Source organism: Kogia breviceps, chromosome 18 (genome assembly GCF_026419965.1).
Source record: "Kogia breviceps isolate mKogBre1 chromosome 18, mKogBre1 haplotype 1, whole genome shotgun sequence".
Classification (NCBI taxonomy): domain Eukaryota; kingdom Metazoa; phylum Chordata; class Mammalia; order Artiodactyla; family Physeteridae; genus Kogia; species Kogia breviceps.
This window is the reverse complement of record NC_081327.1, coordinates 9,857,251-9,874,081: the sequence shown is the minus strand read 5'-3', so window position 1 is coordinate 9,874,081 and position 16,831 is coordinate 9,857,251. Positions and strand designations below refer to the sequence as shown.

At 38.5% G+C, this 16,831-nt stretch overlaps 1 protein-coding gene across 1 annotated transcript in view; it reads left to right on the top strand.

Annotated features, from left to right (window-relative positions):
• The first annotated feature begins 6 nt into the window (after positions 1–6).
• LOC131744726 (zinc finger protein 721-like) overlaps positions 7–16,831 on the top strand; it is a 54,753-nt gene continuing 37,928 nt past the window's right edge. The window contains exons 1-3 of the mRNA XM_067019656.1: positions 7–341; positions 1,535–1,902; positions 12,223–12,686. The gene's annotated coding sequence lies outside the window, so the exon portion shown is untranslated. The remainder of the gene's footprint in view (positions 342–1,534; positions 1,903–12,222; positions 12,687–16,831) is intronic.

Sequence of the window (16,831 nt, the reverse complement as noted above, 5' to 3'; positions counted from 1 at the left end):
GGCGTGTATCGGCGCGCGGCGGAGGTTGACCAGACCTCGGGAGGACTGTGGCTTTAGGTAGACCTGCGTACGTGGAACAGGCGAGTGGAATATGAGTCCAGACTGTAGTAGGCAGAGCAGGCGCTTGGGGACTTCAGAGCCTCAAACCTGCGTGCAGCAGGAGGAGGAGGAGTAGGTGGTGGGCTCTTGGGTACGGTGGTTACCTAGGTCTGAGCTGTGAGGACAAGACTTTAGTCTTTCACCCTCCGCCCAGTTAGCATCATCACCTGGAGTAGCGCAAGGAGCACAGCTGGCATTAAGTATGCATTTGTTTTAAAGAAAGAACGCCTGGGCATGTGCAGGTGTGTTCGCGTTTTCATGCTGTATGATGTTGTGGGACCCATTGTGTGTCTGTAACCATGTATGGGATTGTTTCTGTTTGGTTTGTTTCGTAGAGTGTGGATGTGAAAATGGTTTGTGTTTCAGATTTTGAGATATTATAAAACTTGTTAAGCACACTTCCTCCCCACTCCTCCATCCCCACCCGGAAATTCCTCCTGCCCAGTAACTTGCCTTTCTTTCCATAAAAGGCCGAGTCTGGCTGACTTTTACCGAAGACACATACTAGCAGGGCCGACTCATCCATTAGACACAGAAGGCAAAATGCCTAGGGCCCACAATACTTTTAGGGGCCTACAAAAATGTCTTTTAAAATCAGAAATAAGCATTAATTTTTGGTCAAAGAAAGTGTTTAATTCAAAAAAACTCAATTTATTATTATTACTATACCTAAACAATCGTAAAATACTATTATTTTTATTTTCTGCTTTTTTGAAGAAGGGGCCCACAGAGGTCATAATGCAGCCCTGCACCTTAGCCAAATCAAATCAGATTTCAATCCAGCCTTATTCCTCTCCCAACTCCCCAGTGGGACTTGTGAAAACAGCACTGTACCCGCTGACCTTAGGTGAAACTGCGGTGAACTCTGGCCTTCCCTCATGTGAGCCCTCCATGGCCCCAGTGGAGAGTGAAACATTTCCTTTACTAGCTCTCTGGGCAGCTTGAAAGGAAGTTTGAACGTATTTTAGTCTCCTAATAAAACTTTATTTTCCAGACTCTTCTTGAATAAACATTAAAAAGTTTGAGTGCTTTTGTGACTGTGTGTGGAATTATATAATATGATGCACTATTTGAGGCCTGTGAGATTATGACTTTAGTTATGAGATTGTATGTTTTTGTCTGTGAGTATGACTTAAAATTTGACTTTTTTGCTTTTCTTATGTGTGCATTCTGTGGATATTGTGAATGTGGATCACTGTGAACAGGCTTACTGAGTGAGAAACTACATGACTCCAAGATGGATATGTGGGATTTTGATTATATGAATATAGAACCCTGTGATATTATGACTATATGTTTGTGAGTGGCTAGGCTGCCTTACTCTTCTCAACAATGAAAGAGAAATGTTGCACCTTTTTGCAACAATCACTTTAAGATTTGGGTAAAAGGATTTGCTATTTATTTGGTAAATCATTTGGATATTTTATGTTGTCAGACAGATTTTTTTTTAAGAAGAATCCAAATCAACATATCTTTTCAAATAAGAAAGAATTCACAGTCATATGCTGTATATACAAAGGGCTGCCACTTTTGTGTTCATGTTAGACTCCCAGAGGTAAGCTTTCATTCTTCTGTGCTGTGAAGGAATTTTTAGTGGATAATTTTGGAAAGCCCTGGACTAAAAACCTAATTATTTACACTTGGAGAGTCAGAGAAGAAGGACCAGGGAGTCATGACCTGAATTATACATCAAGCAACATTGTTACTTCATTTTCTGAAGAGAAAACTGTGACTCAGAGAAGACACACTTAAAACCATTCAATTTGTCCACCAGAGAGCTACTTGCCAAACTTCAAATTACAGGTAATTAACACATTGTTTTATAAATATATATTCTAATGAAATGCAAAATTATAGTACTATTTCCTATGTAAAACCTTATTGCTGTTAAAATATGGCAACTATGAATGGGAGAGTGGGCATTGTCAGTGATAATAGTTATATCTTTGGTGTTCCCATTCTTCACATTGATTATTTATTTATTTATTTTAAAAATAAATTTATTTATTTAAAAAATAAATTTATTTTATTTTTGGCTGTGTTGGGTCTTTGTTGCTGTGCGCAGGCTTTTCTCTGGTTGCGGCGAGTGGGGGCTACTCTTCATTGCAGTGTGCAGGCTTCTCATTGTGGTGGCTTCTCTTGTTGTGGAGCACAGGGTCTGGTTGCATGGGCTTCAGTAGTCGTGGCATGCAGGCTCAGTAGTTGTGGCTCGCAGGCTCTAGAGTGCAGGCTCAGTAGTTGTGGCGCATGGGCTTAGTTGCTCCGTGGCATGTGGGATCTTCCCGGATCAGGGCTCAAACCCGTGTCTCCTGCATTGGCAGGCTGATTCTTAACCACTGTGCCACCAGGGAAGCCCCTCATTGATTTTTAAAAATTATATTTCCTTCCACTTTTAATAAAATAGTAAATATTTCAGTATGCATCTCCTAAAAATAAGGGTATATGTACTTTTAAATAAATTCCTAATGGAATTCCAGGACAGAGGTTATATACATTTTTTAGAATTCGTCCACAAGAGAACTCTGCAAGAACAGTTGAGTAATATAAGCAAAGAAATGGAGACCCTAGGAAAGATTCCAGAGGAAATGCTAGACACCCATGTTCATAGCCACATTATTCACAGTAGCCAAAAACTGGAAGCAACCCAAGTGTTCATTGATGGATGAACAGGAAAACAAAATGGGACATATACATATGATGGATTATATTATTTAGCCTTAAAAAGAGGAAATTCTGACACATGCTATAACATGGATGAATCTAGAGTACATTATACTAAGTGAAACAAGCCCATCACAAAAAGATGAATACTGTATGATTCCGCTTATATGAGGTACCTAGAGTAATCACATATATAGAGACACAAAGTAGAGTGGTGGCTTACAGGTCTGTGGGAAGGAGGAATGAGAAGTTATTATTTAATGGACGTATTCTCCGTTTTGTAACATAAAAAGGGTTCTGGAGATGGATGGAGGTGATGGTTGCATAGCAGTGTGAATGTACCTAACAGTATTGAACTGTACACTTAAAAATGGTAAAATGAGGGCTTTCCTGGTGGCACAGTGGTTGAGAATCCGTCTGCCAATGCAGGGGACACGGGTTCAAGCCCTGGTCTGGGAAGATCCCTCATGCCACAGAGCAACTAAGCCCATGCGCCACAACTACTGAGCCTGCGCTCTAGAGCCCGTGAGCCACTGACAAAGCCTGTGTGCCTAGAGCCCATGCTCCGCAACAAGAGAAGCCACCGCAGTGAGAAGCCCGTGCACCGCAATGAAGAGTAGCCCCCGCTCACTGCAACTAGAGAAAAGCCTGTGTGCAGCAATGAAGACCCAATGCAGCCGAAAATAAATAAATAAATTTATTTTTAAAAATAAATAGAAAATAAAAATGGTATATTTTGTGTAATGTGTATTTTACCACAACTTAGAAAAATAATAATAAAACCTGAAATGAAAAACACTGTGACAGAAATGAAGAATGCTTTTGATGGGATCACCAGTAGACTGGACATGGCCAAGGAAAGAATCGGTGAGCTTCAAGATAAGTCAGTAGTAACTTTCTAAACTGGAATGTAGAGAAAAAGAATGACAAAAAGATAAGTGGAACAGAATATTAAAAAAACCTTGAGGATAAATATAAAATGTGTAACATGTAAATGAGAACATGGGGATAAGAGACAGAGAAAGGAAAAAAATATTGAATTAATAGTGGCTAGGAATTTTCCACAGTAAATGATAGGCACAAAACCACAGATCCAGAAAGCTTAGGATAAATACCAAAAACGACACCTAAGCATACCATGTTCAAGCTTCAGAAAACCAAAGACAAGGAGAAAATCTTGGAAAAGAAGCTAGAGGGTGGGGATAGCAACTGACCTAAATCAGACTTCAGAAAACAAGTAAGAAGAAAATGAAGTATTTACAGTATTGAAGGAGGGACTTCCCTGGTGGTCCAGTGGTTAAGACTCCGCTCTCCCAATGCAGGGGGCCTGGGTTCAATCTCTGGTGAGGGAACTAAGATCCCACATGCCACATGGTGTGGCCAAAATAAATAAATAAATAAAATAAGTTGTTGAAGGAAAAAAACTACCAACCTAGAATCCTATATCCAGTGAAATTATCCTTCAAAAGTTAAAGAGAAGTAAAGACTTCCTCAGACAAGCAAAAACTAAGGGACTTTGTTGCCAGTAAATCTGCCTTCAAGAAATGTTAAAAGAAGTTGTTCATAGAGAAATAGAATGATATAGGTCAGAAATTCAGATCTACATGAAGAAAAGAAGATCACTAATAAAAGAATAAATGGAGACAAAATAAAATCTTTTATTTTTTCTTATTGATCTAATTTATATATAAAAATTATATTTATTCAAAGTAATAATAACAATAATGTAATTATGGCATACCAATAAGTGAAATGAATGATAACATTGTTAAAAGGGATGAGAAGGAGAAATTGGGAATACTCTATTATAAAGTACCTATACTGCCTGCCATTAGGTATGATATTCAGGCTTCTGGATACAAATGTTCAGCAATATTCATAATAGCCAAAGTGGAAACAACCCAAATATGCATTAACTGATGTGGTATATCCACACAATAGAATATTATTCAGTACTGAAAGAGAAATGAAGTATTGATACATGCTATAACATGGACAAACCTTGAAAACATTATGCTAAGTGAAAGAAGCCAATCACAGAAAAATCACATATTATGTGATTCCATTTATATGAAACCTCTAGGATGTGTAAATCTATAGAGATACTACATAGATTACTGGTTGCTTGGGCCAGGAATTGTGGTTGGGGGGTGGGGTGGGAAGATAGCTAATGAGTTTGGGACTTTGAGGGGGATGAAAATGTTCTAAAGTTAGATTGTGGCGATGGATTCACAGTTCTGTAAATATATTAAAAAATATTGTACACTTTAAATGGGTGAATTGTATGGTATGTTAATAATATTACAATCAACCTGTTTTAAAATGAAATTTATTAAATAGAAAAAGAAAAACAGAATCAATGAAACCAAAACCTGGTTCTTTGATAAGATCAATACAATTGACAAACTTATCAGACTAAAAAGGAAAAATAGAAGAAGACACAAATTACCAGTATCAAGAAAGATAGGGACTTCCCTGGTGGTGCAGTGGTTAAGACTCTGCCTGCCAGTGCAGGGGACACAGGTTCGAGCCCTGGTCTGGGAAGATCCCACATGCCGAGGAACAACTAAGCCTGTGTGCTACAACTGCTGAGCCTGTGCTCTAGAGCCCACGAGTCACAACTACTGAGCCGGTGCGCCACAACTACTGAAGCCCCCACGCCTAGAGCCTGTGCTCCACAATAAGAAGCCACTGCAATGAGAAGCCCGCACACCATGATGAAGAGTAGCCCCTGCTTGCTGCAACTAGAGAAAGCCTGCACGCAGCAATAAAGACCTGATGCCGCCAAAAATAAATAAATAAAATAAATATATTTTTAAAATGGAGTTATTACAATAGAGAGTTCACCAAATAATATGCAAATGGATAATAGACACATAAAAGGAGTTCATTAACCACCAGAAAAATCCAAATTAAAATTGCAATGAGATACCCTTACACACCCACCAGAATGGCCAAAGTTATAAAGACTGACACCAAATGTCGTCTGGAGCACTTATAAATCTCACATGTTTTTGGTGGAGTGTCAAATGTTGCAATTATTTTGGAAAAGGGTCTGGCATGTTATGAAACTAACCCTGTTAACATTTACCATGCAGACATACCCTTACCAAGCAATTCAAGTCAAACATTTGTTTAAGTGAAAAGTAAACATATGTTCTCCCAAAGATCTGTACAAGATCACTCAATCACTGCTTTATTTCTAATAGCCCAAACCTGGAAACAGCACAGCTGTCCATCCTTAGGAGAATGGATAAACAAACTGGTTCATTCATTAAATGGGCTGCTATTCATCAGTAAAAAGGAATGAACTTAGAATATATATACAACAACATGGATGAATCTAAAATATATTGGGTGAAAGATACATTAATCAAAAGAGTATATGCACTTTGATTCAATTTCTGTGATGTTCTAAAACAGGCAAAAGTAATCTGTGGTGGAAAATGAGAGCCATAGTTGCTTCCTGTGGAGTTGGAGTGAGGATTGATTAGAAGGGCATGAGAGAACTTTGTGGGCTGGTAGTAATGTTCTATATCCTGATAGAGATTTGGCTTATACCAATGAATACATTAGTCAGAACTTAGTAAATGTTTACTTTAGATTTGTGCATTTCATTGTTTGTAAGTTTTACCTCAAAAGAAAATTATTATAAGTAAATATTGAATTCTGGTTAATAATATGAATGTAGAAGTACACGACATACTCAGAATAGTCAAATACATTGATACAGAAGTAGAACAGCAGTTACCAGAGGTTAGGGGAGGGAAAATGGAAAGTTATTGTATAACGGGTACAGTTTCAATATGGGATGATGAAAACGTTGGAGATGGATAGTTGTGATTACACAACAGTGTGAATATACTTAACACTACTGAATGGTACACTTTAAAATGGGTAAAATAGTAAACTTTATGTTACGTAAATTTTATCACAATTAAAAAGGAAAAATAAAACTGATGTGGTTACATTAATATCAGACAATCTTAGACTTTAGAACAAGGAAAATCACTAGGGATAAAGTGGGATATTACACAATTATAGAGGACCTATTCACTAAGAAGACATATCAGTCCTAAATGTGTATGCACCTAGCAACAGAGCTCCAAGATACATGATGCAAAAATTGAAAGGAGAAATAAACACACAATCAGAAATTGAAAGTAAAAAACACTGCTTATGCTAGCATTAAAATTATGAAATATTCCTAAATAATTTATGTAGCTACTCTGCCCTCAAGGAGGTGGACCATACTCCCCATTTCCTCAGTGTGGGCTATGCATAGTAACTTTTTCCCAAAAAGCACAATATGGAAAGGGGGAAAAAGAGAAATTTTATGATAGAGAAACCTGACAAACCCTACTTCATCTAGATGGTCAAGGTCAACATCAACAGTGATACATCCTGTTGATTGTACATCCTTGATATGATGTGATAAAGAGGCACTTTACCTCTGTGAAAGGCTGAGAGAAAAAAGCTGCAAACCAAGGATACTCTGACAATGTTATCTTTCAGAAACTTTCCCAAACAAAAATGGAGGTAATTCATTACCACTAGACCTGCTTCACAAAATGCTGAGAGGAGTTCTTCAAGCTGAAATGAAACAATGCTAATTAGTAACATGAAAATATGAAAGTATACAACACACTGGCAAAGATAAATGTACAAATTCAGAATCTCTAGTACTGTAGTATGGTAGTGTGTTAACCACTTAACTATAGTATAAAGGTTAAAGGGCAGGAGTATTAAAAATAACTCTAGGGACCACCACTGGTGGCCCAGTGGTTAAGAATCCGCCTGCCAATGCAGGGCACACAGGTTCGAGCCCTGGTCTGGAAAGATCCCACATGCCGTGGAGCAACTAAGCCTGTGCGCCACAAATACTGAGCCTGCATTCTAGAGCCTGCGAGTCACAACTACTGGAGCCCGTGTGCCTAGACCCTGTGCTCCGCAACAAGAGAAGCCACCGCAATGAGAAGAGAAGCCCGTGCACTGCAATGAAGAGTAGCCCCCACTCACCGCAACTAGAGAAAGCCTGCCCACAGCAACAAAGACCCTGTGCAGCCAATAAATAAATAAATAAAAATTTTTAAAAATAAAAGTTTAAAAAAAAAATATATATATTGAAAGAAAGACCCCTGTGTGTGTGGTCTCCTCCTCAGACATATAGACTGAGGGGAAAAATAAAGACCCAATTAAAAAAAAACTATAGCTACTGTAATTTGTTAATGAATGATGTCACTCTTCTTAGATTTTCTAAGATTTATTTTGTGGCCTATTATATGATCTATCTTGAAGACTGTTCTGTGTGCTCTTGAGAATAATGTGTATTCTGTTACTGTTGGGTGGAATGTTCTATATATGTATGTTGGGTTCATTTGGTCTAATGTATGATTCAAGTTCAACATTTCCTTGTTGATTTTCTATTTGAATGAATAGTTCAACAAGGAAATGTTGAACTTGAATCATATGAGTGAAATTATATCAAGTATCTCTTCCAACCACAATGGTATTAAACTAGACATCAGTAACAGGAGGAAAGATGGAAAATTTACAAATATGTGGAACTTAAACTGCACACTTTTGAACAACTGCTGGATCAAAGAAGAAATTAAAAAAGAAATAAAAAAATATCTTGAAATGAATGAAAATGGAAACACAATATACCAAAACCTAAAGGGATGCTGCAAATGCAATTCTATGAGGGAAGTTATTAGTAATAAACACCTATATTAAGAAAATAAAAAGATCTCAAATAAATAACTGACCTTTACACCAGGATAAACTAGAAAAAGAAGAACAAACTAAGCCCAAAGTTAGCAAAAGGAAGGAAAAAACAAAGATAGAACAGAAATAAATGAAATAGAGACTAGGAAAAACAATAGAAAAGATCAATGAAGCTAAGAGCTGTTTTTAAAAGATAAATAAAATTGATAAACTTTTGCTAGATGAAGAAAAAAGAAGTACTCAAATAAAATCAGAAATGAAAGAGACCTTACAACTGATACCACAGAAATACATAGAATCATAAATGACTAATATGAATAATTACATGCAAACAAATTGGATAACCCAGAAGAAAAGGATAGATTTCTAGAAACATACAACCTACAAAGACCAAGTCAGAAAGGAATAGAAAATCTAATTAGACTGCTAACAAGTAAGGAGGTTGAATCAGTAATCAAAAACTTCCCAACACAGAAAAGCCCAGGACCAGATGGTTTCACTAGTGAATTCCACCAAACATTTAATGAAGAATGAACACCAGTATTTCTCAAAATCTTCCAAAAATTAAAAAAAAAGGATCACTCCCAAACTCATTTCACAAGTCTAGAAATACCCTGATACCAAAGCCAGATAAGGACACTACAAGAAAACTACAGACCAATATCCTTGATGAACATAGATGCAAAAATTCTCAACAAAATATCAGCAAACTGAATTCAATGGCATATTAAAAGGATCATACACTATGACCAAGTGGGATTTATCTCTGGGATACAAGGATGGTTGAACATACACAATGTGGGGACTTCCCTGGTGGTCCAGTGGGTAGGACTCTGCGCTCCCAATGCAGGGGGCCCGAGTTCAATCTCTGGTCAGGGAACTAGATCCCGCATGCATGCTGCAAGTAAGAAGTCTGCATACCACAACAAAGATCCCGTGTGCCACAACTAAGACCCAGCACAGCCAAAATAAATAAAATATTTTTAAAAAATATGCAGTGTGTACCACATTACATCACATTAACAGTATGAGAGATAAAAATCATAGGACCATCTAAAGAGATGCAGAAAAAGCATTTGACAATACAACATCCTTTCATGATAAAAATGCTCAACAAATTGGTATAGATGGAACATATCTCAACATAATAGAAGCCATATACATCATTCCCAGAGCTAACATCATACTCAATGGTGAAAGGTTGAAAGCTTTTCCTCTAAGAACAGGAACAAAACAAGGGTGCCCTCTCTCACCACTCCTACTCAACATAGTACTGGAAGTCTCAGCAGAACAATCAGAAAATATAAAGAAATTAAAAGGCATCCAAATCAGAGAGGAAGAAATAAAATTGCCTTTGTTTGCAGATGATATGCTTTTATATATATAGAAAATCCTAAAGACTACACCCCAAAACTGTTAGAACTGATCAACAAATTCTGTAAAGTTGAAAAATACAAAATTAACGTGCAAAAATCAGTTGCTTTTTATACAGTAACAACAGTGTCTAAAAAAGAAATAAAATAATTCTATTCACAATATCATCAAAACAATAAAATACTTAGGAATAAATTTAAATAAGGAGATGAAAGACTTGTATACTGAAAATGGTAAGACTTTGATGGAAGAAATTGAAGACACAAATAAACAGAAAAATATCCTGTGTACTTGGACCAGAAGAATTAATATCGTTAGAATGTTCCTACTACCCAAAGCCATCTATAGATTCAATGCAATCCCTATCAAAATTCCAATGATATATTTCACAGAAATAGAAAAAAAATTCTAAAACTTTGTGTGGAACCACAAAAGACCCCTAATAGCCAAAGCTATCAGAAGAAAGAAGAGCAAAGCCAGAAGCATCACACTTCCTAATTTCAAGCTATACTACAAAGATATAGTAATTAAAACAGTGTGGTCCTGACATAAAGTTAGACACATAGACCAATAGAACAGAACCAAGAGCCCAGAAATAAGCCCCTGCATATATAGTCAACTAATACTTGACAAGTGAGTCAAAAACACTCAGTAGGATAACCACATGCAGAAAAATGAAATTTGACCTCTATCTTAAACCACTCACAAAAGTTATCTTGAAATGGATTAAAGACTTAAATGTAAGACCTGATGCCATAAAACTTCTAAAAGAAAACACAGGGAAAAAAATTCTTTGACATTGGACCAGGCAATTATTTTTTGGATATGACACAAAAAGCACAAGCAACAAAAGCAAAAATCAACAAGTGGGACTACATCAAACTGAAAAGCTTTTGTACAGGAAAAGAAATAATATTTAAAATGAAAGGGCAACTTACGGAATGGGAGAAAATATTTTCAAAGCGTATATCAGATAAGGGGTTAACATCCAAAATATGTAAAGAACTCATGCAACTCAATAACCAAAAAACCCAAACAGTCCATTTTTTTAAAAAAGGGCATAAGAATTAAATAGACATTTTTCCAGAGAAGAAATACAAATGGCTAACAGGTACATAAAAGATGCTCAACATCACTAATCAGCATGGAAATACAAATCAAAATCTCAGGATATCACCTCACACCTGTTAGAATGACTATCATCAAGAAGGCAAGAGATAACAAGTGGTGGTGAAGATGTGGAGCTAAGGGAACCCTTGTACACCGTTGGTGGGAATGTAAATTGGTGTATCCATTATGGAAAACAGTATAGAGTTTCCAAAAAATTAAAAATAGAATTACCATATGATACGGCTGTTCTACTTCTGGGTATATATTCAAAGTAAATGAAAATAGGAATTTGAAGAGGTATATGCACTCCCATGTTTATTTCAGCATTATTCACAGTATGGAAACAACCTGAGTGTTTGTCAACAGATGACTGGATAAGGAAGTTGTGGCATATATACAATGGAATTTATTCAGCCATGAGAAAGAAGGAAACGCTGATATTTGCAACAACAAAGGTGGACTTTGAGGGGATTATGCTAAGTGAGATTAATTCAGACAAAGAGGGATACTGTATGATATCACTTATATGTGTAATCTTAAGGCAAACTCATAAATACAGAGAGTATAATGATGGATATTACACGTTGGGGGTTGGGGAAATGGGATACGTTGTTTAAGGGTACAAATTTGGAACTAGGAGATAAATAAGTCCTGGATAGCTAATGGACAGCATAGTGATTATAGTCAATACTACTGTATTATAAACTTCAAAGTTGCTAAGGGACTAGACCCTAATTGTTCTGACCACAAAAAAGACATGAAAATTAGGTGAGGTGATAGACATGTTAGCTAACACTAAGATGGTAATCATATTGCAATAAATAAATGTATCAAATCAACATGTTGTATATCTTAAACTTACACAGTGTTATATATCAATTATATTTCCGTTAAAAAGGAATAAGAATCACATGGTGTGATTTCTCAATTGGAACTCAAAGAGTAACTTTTTCAAAATATTATGTAGGGTGGTATTAAATACTGTAATATTTTCTCCAATTCCCTAACCATGCAAGAAACCAAAGCAAAGGAAAAGCGGAGAATTTCGCTGCTTCTCTTTCACGTCCCATTGTTTGCACCTCCTTTTTATGGGTTCTTGGTCAAAGGTGACTCCAGGTCCAGGTAGTAAAGAAGATTGTTCATTATAGCTCAGCCCGTCCCTTTTACGATCTCTATTTTTACCTAACGCATAGCAAGCCTTTATAATTATTTTCCATTTACTTTTCCATTTATATTTCCAATTTCTGTCAGGGAACAATGAGAAAAAGAAAACGCAAGCCAAGTTCTACAAGCGCCCCAAGACTCCACCTGCTGATTCAAAAATAAAATTGCAAACAGGCGGGAAGCTCAGCCCTTGAGAGGATTCTGGGACGTGTAGTCTCGACGCTTCCTGTGATTGGGACACTTCCGCTCCAGGAAAGCGCGGATGTGTTAATTGCGCCGCTGGGGAAATAGGAGAGTACAATCCAGTGCTGTGCGTGTTTGGAGGCATTTCGGATACCGGAGGGCGAGAATACGAAGCCGCTCCTTTCGTGGATTCTGGGAAATTGGATTCAGGCCGTCGATGTCGGAGTCGGCACTTTCGCCCCGGGGGGCGGGGCAGCGGCTCTTGTTCCTCTCGGGGATACTGGGAAATGTAGTCCAGGAGCTCCGCGTAGTCGGAGGTATTTCCGCTTCAGGAGATTGCGGTTGCGGCCTTCGGTTCTCTCAGGGAGGTGAGTGATCTTTGGGAGCCTGCGATTCCTTTTAACTTTTCTGATCTGGTCCTGGGATCAGCCGGCCTCGGGCCTCGGTCACAGGGCAGAAAAGTCTCGACCTGCGGCAGAGGGCGGGGTGGAGGGGCGGGGGCGGCCGCTTGCCTTCCTCTCGTCCGATACTCTGCTTTTGCAGCGGTTCGCAAGTCCTCGGATTGTAGGCGGACAGAAATCGGCAGTTTGTCTCCCGGGCTCCTTGCCGTCCAACCCGCCTCCCCCTAGCATCTTCCTTCCACACGCTTTGTTACTTCCTAACGACATAAGGTTGGATGAGAATTTAATCTTTATGTGCCTTGGTTTCCTTTTCTGTAAAAAGGGATATTACGAGTACCTGCCTTATACAAGATAAATGTTTGGGACAGATCAGGCGAGTGGCAAGGTGTCAGCTGTTAATGTTAATGATATGATAATCAGAAAAACATCGCTTTCGTTGGAAGCTCCTCGAAGTGCCACTGGCTCTTCTTTCTGATCCCTGCCGGAAAGGAGGGTGTGTCTGGACGACTTCTGACCCGTTTTTAAAGAAAAAGTGGGTCACCCACAGATACCCGCTGTAGTTTTCCCCGGACCACAAAGTCGTTGTGTCTCCCAGCCTCCTTTCCTTCTCCTGCTCTGGATCTGAAAAGGGGGGCTGTAGAAAAGAGAGGAGTGAGCCCAGGGCTTCTGGTAGCAGAGCCCCACCGTGGCAGGACTTAACATCTTTCTTTTCTGTTCCAGTGGTAGAAGGTATTTTATTCATTAGTAAATATTTCTGCTACAAAAGCGTTCAGTTACTGTTAAATAATTGTGAAAATATGTAGATCGTGTACAGGGCATGAGTGGTAATCAAAATTGGTAAACATTGAGTCCTAAGTCTCATCCTAATGGCTTTATAAAAATTAGTGCATTTAACCTTCACAAGGCCCTGTGAAGTGAATACTTTTATTACCTCTATTTTACAGATGAGGAAATGGAGATAGAGCATAAGTTACTTAAGAGCAGTGGGATTTGAGTCTAGGGCTTGCGTTCCTTACATCTTTGGATATCCTTGGTCCCCTAGTTTAAAATCCCAAATTGGAATTAGGAAACAAAATAGAAAAACAGTCTATCGAAATATTCAACCATAGGAAACTGGCTGCAGAGGAGGCATTTTGCATCAAGTTGCGGAGGTAGGTTGGAATTTTATTGTAGAGGATTTGAAATAGGGTTAGTGAGTTTGGGTGTGTTTATAAAAATTTGAGGACTTCCCTGGTGGCGCAGTGGTTACGAATCTGCCTACCAATGCAGAGGACACCGGTTTGAGCCCTCGTCCAGGAGGATCCCACATGCTGTGGAGCAACTAAGCCCATGCGCCACAACTACTGAGCCTGTGCTCTAGAGCTCGCGAGCAACAACTGCTGAGCCCGCGTGCCTAGAGCCTGTGCTGTGCAACGGGAGAAGCCACCGCAATGAGAAACCTGCACACCGCAATGAAGAGTAGCCCCTGCTCGCTGCAACTAGAGAAAGCCCACGCGCAGCAACGAAGATCCAACGCAGGTGAAAATAAAATAATAAAAGTAAATACATTTTAAAAAAATGAAAGCATTCTCATTTAATCTTATTTTAAATAATATTTATAGTTTATATTCCGATTATAGAAGAAATGCACATTCATTGTAGAGAATTCAGAAAATGTAGAGATATGATGCAATGAAAAACATTAAGAATTACCAATATAGATGTATATGTTGTAACATATAGGATATATATGAAATATATAGGACATAGACATATAGGATATTGGTGATTATTAATATTTCAGTGCATTTCTGTTTGTCAGTTTTTCAGTGTGTATTTATGTTATACAAAATTGTTATCAGATTATTCATACCCTTAACTTTTTTTTTGTAAATTTATTTTATTTATTTACTTTTGGCTATGTTGGGACTTCGTTGCTGTGCGCAGGCTTTCTCTAGTTGCGGTTTGTGGGCTTCCCATTGCGGTGGCTTCTCTTGTTGTGGAGCATGGGCTCTAGGTGCATGGGCTTCAGTAGTTGTGGCACACGGGCTCAGTAGCTGTGGCTCGTGGGCTCTAGAGCACAGACCCAGTAGTTGTGGCTCACGGGCTTAGTTTCTTCATGACATGTGCGATCTTCGCGGACCAGGGCTCAAACCCGTGTCCCCTGCATTGGCAGGCAGATTCTGAAACACTGTGCCACCAGGGAAGCCCCATGTCCTTAACTCTTAATTCTGGAAATTTCCAGACAACCCAAAGTATAATATCAATATAATGAATTCCTGTGTAACAGTCACCCTGCTTCAGTCCTTACTTATCTTGTTGCATCTCCCTCTCCCCATGCACACATTTTTCCCATTGAGTATTTTAAAGCAAACCCAGATGTTGAGTTAGTAGGACTTAAAAGTTAATTATTATAAGTTGTTTATATACGAAGACCAAGGGAGGGGAGATTGTATTAGTTTGCTAAGGCTGCTGGAACAAACTATTACAGCCTGAGTGGCTTAAACAACAGAAATTAATTTTCTTACAGTTCTGGAGCTGGGAGTCCAAGATCAAGGTATTAGCAGGTTTCATTTCTTCTGAGGCCTCTCTCCTTGGCTTGTAGATGGCCGCCTTCTTGCTGTGTCCTCCTGGTCTTTCCTTTGTGTGTGTGCATGCCCCTGCTGTCCCTGTTTGTGTCCAAATTTCCTCTTAGAAGGACACCAGTCAGATTGATTTAGGGCCCACCCTAATGATCTCATTTTAACTTAGTCACCTCTTTAAATGCCCATCTCCAAATACAATCACATTCTGAAGTCCTGGAGATTAGGAGTTTAACATATGAGTTTGGGGCTGGGGGCAGGTCACAGTTCAGCCCATAACAGGTTTTAACAGCAACTCTAAGATTTTCACACATGGCAACTAGGAAAATGTTATTTATATGAGAAAGTTAGAAAGAGTTGCAGTTATGGAAGGAAAATGATGAATTTCCTTTGCTCCTTTGGAGTTGCACTTGCCACAGGGCATGTAACTCTCAGTTTCATCTCTCTCTCCTGTTAGGCTACAGGGTCCTCTGATTCATGGATCTGGTAATATTCTTCTCGGAGTGCCCAGCATGGGGTCGGCAGAGAGGAGTTGTTCAGTAAGTGTGATTCATGCAGCTGCCCCAAAGGGCTACAGCCTGTGATTAGAGAACAAAAATAGAATGACAGTCTATAACCATATGCCTTGTCTGATACCTCACTTACTTTTGGGGAGATGTAGAATCCACCAACTTTTTTGGAGCGTTCAGAAGTTAATGTATGATCATGCTTAGTATCGTCATGCTCTAAAACAAATTTCCTTGGAAACAAATGAATTCTTTTAAAAAATTGAAGTATAGTCGATTTACAGTGTCATGTTAGTTTCAGGTGTACAGCACAGTGATTCAGTTATACTTGTGTGTATATATACATTTAAAAATAATCCATTTTTTTTCTTTTTTTAATTGAAGTATAGTTGATATACAGTGTTGTGTTAGTTTCTGGTATACAGCAAGGTTATTCAGTTATACATATATGTATATATTCTTTTTCATATTCTTTTCCATTATAGGTTATTACTAGAAACTGAGTATAGTTCCCTGAGCTGTACAGTGGGTCCTTGTTGGTGGTATATTTTATACATAGTAGCATGAATATATTTATCCCAAACTCCTAATTGTTCTCCCCCTTCCCCTTTGGTAACCATAAGTTTTTTTTCCAATCGATGTTAATGTTCAATTTTTTGTTTAATATGTAGGGAACATGATAGAGATGATGAGAATAGCTGACATTTGTTGGGCACCTTTTGAGACTCAGTGAATTTCCAATGCTGTATGTGCACTGACTCGTTTTTCTTTCATCACAATGCTATCATTACTCTCATCTTTAAAAGTAAGAAGCAGGGAATTCCCTGGCAGTCTAGTGGTTAGGACTCCACACTTTCACTGCTGAGGGCGTGGGTTTGATCCCTGGTCGGGGAACTAAGATCCCACAAGCTGTGCGGCACGGCCAAATAAATAAATGAAGGGAAGAAACAGTTGCAGACAATTGAATACATGACCTGGTTGCACAGTAGCAAGGGGCAGATCCAGGATCAAACCTGAGCCGCTGGGTTTGAAACATGGCACTTTA